The 4,312-nt window shown below is 55.5% G+C and overlaps 1 pseudogene; it reads right to left on the bottom strand.

The window, feature by feature from the left end:
* Positions 1–149, bottom strand: LOC112316138 (U1 spliceosomal RNA; annotated as a pseudogene).
* Positions 150–4,312: the final 4,163 nt, after the last annotated feature.

The following is a 4,312-nucleotide window of genomic DNA, read 5'->3' as shown; positions in this document are numbered from 1 at the left end:
TAGGGGAGAGCACAAACACAGTCCCCCAGTACCACAAATCAGGCAGTACCACATTTGGGAATCTCAAAGGTCAGCACACCCGGAGCGCAATGGATAAGCCTCACTGGGGAAACCCACCTTTGTGAACATCCCCCCAGCCAGGTAAGCATAGAAGGAAATATTCTTAAATGATTTCATACTGTTTATCTTTGGAGATGCAAATGCACATTTCCTGTGTTTTCTCCTCTCTGCTTCTCTGAATTTTTCAATAGCACATTTACTTTTATAATACATTTTTAAAATCAATACATTGAATAAAAGAGAAACATCCAGCGGGGGGGGGGGATATCTGAGTGGGGACTGGGGACCTGGCACTCGGGCCCCTCACTGTAGCTCTGGGAAAGATGGGAGGCTGGCCTGGCCTGGCATTCTCTACCATGGGTCTCCCGGCTTTAGGCCTCAGACTAAAAGGAGCTACATCCTGACAGGATTTCTTGGGAGGCAGCCAGGGCAGGCAGGCAGGAGCATGTGTGGGTAAAGCTACAGAAGGTGGCCACCCCACTAGTAGGAGCCTGAGGGCCAGAAGCTCCGAGCTTCCTCCTGATGGCAGTTTAGCAGGGAAGTGACGAGGGCACATTGGTGCTTTCTGGAGAGTTCTCAGCCTGTGGAATGGAGAGTGGTGGGGGGAGGTCAGAGGAGAATGCCACAAGAGCCCAGAGAGACATGCTAGTGGTTGGACCTGGGCAGGCGCCATGGGGCTGGAGAGGCCCAGGAGAAGGAGGAAGGAGGGCCCCAGGGTCCAGCCTGGGTGAGCAGGGGGGGGGGGGGGGGCGAATGGCTCCCTTCCTGAGATGGAGATTCTGAGATGGGAGGATGGTGAGCTCTATTGTCTATAGGTTGGACCCGGGAGGCTGTAACATCCATGAGCGTGGCACTAGGGAGAGGAGGTCACGCTGGAGAGGACAATTTTGGAGTCATGGCCCAGGAAAGTAACGGATGCCATGGGATGGTAGGTGTGGGTGAGCGCAGGTACAGAGGGCGAGGAGAACAGAGGCTGGAGCAGAGGGGCACCTTTGCCACCTCCAGGAAGGAGAATCAACATGGAACTCCCAGGGCTACCGGTCAGGTGGGGGAAGAGGGAGGAAGGCCATGCTGGATGCCTGGAGCGCTGACCCCTCCATCCAGCCTCTCTGGCTGAGAATGCTGAGGAAGGATCAGGCTGCTGCGTGGTGATTCCCTGGCCGGTGGGTGGGTCAGAGCCGGGATCTGTACACTAGGCCAGGCCCCATTGGCTGGTGGGCAGGAGCAGGCACAGAGACAGGCCGAGCTGATGCAACGTGGGCCTATGGTTGCAGGCCCTGCTGAGGGGATGCAGCTGTGCTGGCCTCTGTCCAGAGGTTCTAGTAGGGAGGGGGAACCGCTCTCTGGGCCCGCCGGAGCTCTGGGACTGCATCCTGCCCAGGCCCCAAAGCCCTCTGCTCTGGTTCTACTCTGACTCAGGAGGGAAACCAGCCTTTCATGGAAGTACCCGGAGTCCTCAGCTTTGTGCCTGTGCGAGCGAGCTTGCGTGCGTGCGTGCATGGGTGATGGGGGCGGGGTAGGGGGGGCAGCTGAGGCTGCACGCACAGTTGCCCCTCCCAGGCTCAGCATTTTCAAGGCAAGATGGGAAACGAACAGGAAAGGAGGAGCCAGGTATCTGCGGAGCGCAGGCTGAGAGTCAGGCCCAGTCTGTACTCAGGCTTCGACTCTGTGTGTGACTTCCGGCAAGTCTTGTCCCTCTGAGCCTCAGTTTCCCCTTCTCTCTAGCTGAGACTGAGAGTTGTGGAAAAGAACTCAGAAGTTGGGAGCTGGAGTTGGAAGGGGGTCGCCAGGGGCAAAGCTGACTGTCTGGGCCCCCAAACCAGGCATAGGAGAAAGGGAACTCGCACTTTTTGGTGCCCAGTGCATGCCGGAGTTCTTGCATTCTCTGTTAACTACCTGATGCTAGGTAGGCGTTTACATTTCCAATTTGCAAATGAGGAAAATGAGCCTCAAACAGCCCAGGAAGGATAGAGCCTGGATTTTGAAGCCAGGTTCCCCTGCCTGGGGCCTGGAGTTCTGTCCACTGCAGCCCTACACCTGAGGGCATCCGGAGGCTCCCACTGGCTCACTGAAGCCCAGGACCCAGGGTGGCCCAACTCTTGGGTACCGCCTACAAATGGATTCTTTGTTCACCCTGCCCAGGCCCCAGCGTTAGGGCAATGAAGAAGGAGGAGCTGGCCAAGTGGTGGCCAGGTCCCAGGATACAGTCTGGGATCTAAAGGGATCAGAATAGGCTGAGGGTCAGGGACCTGGGCAGCTTCCTTGAGCTCCCTGACACATGGTTCCAGCCCTGGAAGGCCAGCAAGAGTGGGCTGCATGCCAGGAAAAAAAAAAAGTTGCCAGTTTGAAACTGTAACGTGGAAAGTGCACACACAGGTTCTGTGTTGGGTGCCACTCCAGCCCCCACGGGCAGGCACATGCTCGCCTCACCCACCCCTCCGTGTCTCTGCCTCCATTCTCAAAGCTCCTGAGACCCCTTCTGCCTGGGAGTGCCCCCACCCCCGCCAGCCAGGCGAAGCTTCTCCCTCCCCCCCCAGTGCCCTCAGTGTGCACATGAGACAGATCACATTCAGTCTTTCATTTATTCCTTCATTCTTGATTTTATGCGACAAATATTTACCGAGAGCCCTTTATGTACCAGGCATTGTTCTAGGGGCAGAGATACAACAGTGGACAAAATAAGGCCTTTGCTCTCAAGGAGCCTCACGGGGGGGGGGGGGCGGGGGGGAACAGGCCATAAACTAGGAAGTAAATATGATAATTTCAGATCACAAGAAGGGCCCCGAGGAAACGAAAACAGGTGGTTGGAGGGGCGGGAGCCACTGCCCCTTCACGCAGGGTAGCCCGGGACCTGAATGCTAAGGAGCTGTGTTTCCCATCGCTGCTGCAACAAATGACCGCAAACTACTGGCTTCAAACAATACGAGTTATTCTCTTCTAGTTCTGGATGTCAGAAGATGAAAATCGGTCGGCTGGACCCCATTCCTTCTGGAAGCTCGAGGGGCAAATCTGTTTCCCTGCTGTTTCCAGGTCCTAGAGGCGCCTGCATTCCATGATTCATGGCCCCTTCCTCTGTCTTCAAAGCCAGAGTGTAATATCTTCCTGTCCTCCCATCTGTCTGACTTCTTCTGCTTCTGTCATCACATCTCTTCCTCTTCCTCCGGACCCCCTCCCCACCTCCCTCTTATCAGAACCATGGAGATTACATTGGGCCACCAGGGTATCTCCTATCTCAACGCCCATATTTTAATCACATCTGCAAAGTGCCCTTTACCATATAAATTGACACGTCCAGGGACTAGCACATGGACATCTTTGGGGGCCATTGTTCTTCCTGCCACAGAAGCCAACCCTGCAGAGGCTTTGGAGTGGAGCGAGCACCCCAAGCAGAGGGAACTGCCTGTGCAAAGGCCCCAAGGCTGGAACAAACTGAGCATGTTCTTGCAAAACAGCAAGAAGGCCACTCTTCTAGAAAGTCACGCTACAGTTAGTTTGATTTTAATCAACTTCATCCATGAGATCAATTCCACTTCTGAAGACCCGTGTGGTACTCCATGGACCCTGAGCATGCAGAACACCCTTCTAGAGTGTCCCCTTGGCACTTAAGATCGCCGCCTCCATCCCTCTGCTTCTAGCTGGCCAACCCTTCACACGCTTAGAACGAGAGTCCTGGATTTCTGAAGAAGGTACCTGCTGGGTGTTCACCTGAGCTGGGGGCAGACTGACTCTGGTGGAAGGGTGGGCCCAGCTCCTGGTACCTGCGTATAATCCTGCTCTTTCTTCCTCGCTGAAGGCCAGGATTGTGTGGCTGAGGGAGGATGCGGGCAGGAGAGGCTGGACCTCAAGCAGTGGCAGCAACCTTCAATGGCCATATTGTTAGGTCTGGGCTGTGGTGGGGAGGGCACCAGGGTCTGGCTGAATGAGGCTTCTGTGCTCACTAGGTCAGGGTGCCCAGGTCAGGGGCTCTCCTGGGAGATGCCCCCCACCCCCACCAGTGCCTGGACCCTGCCATTTGTCTTCCTTAGAATCACTTGTACTGGTCCCTTGGCTGTCACTGGCTGCCCCACTGTGCCATTGGCTGGTGGCCTTCGCTGTTAGAATGTAAGCTGTTGGAGAAGGCCAGGAACTGTGTTGATTACCACCAAGTCCCAGCACCCAGCCCAGGGCTTAGCTCAGAGAATGTGTTCAATAAACTGTGCAGTGAGTGGATGGATGCATGAGTGAGACACTGTTGCCATTCTTGCTTCCTCTG

This window comes from Desmodus rotundus, chromosome 5 (assembly GCF_022682495.2).
Source record: "Desmodus rotundus isolate HL8 chromosome 5, HLdesRot8A.1, whole genome shotgun sequence".
Classification (NCBI taxonomy): domain Eukaryota; kingdom Metazoa; phylum Chordata; class Mammalia; order Chiroptera; family Phyllostomidae; genus Desmodus; species Desmodus rotundus.
The sequence above is the reverse complement of the archived record's forward strand: the minus strand, read 5'-3'. Positions and strand labels throughout refer to the sequence as shown.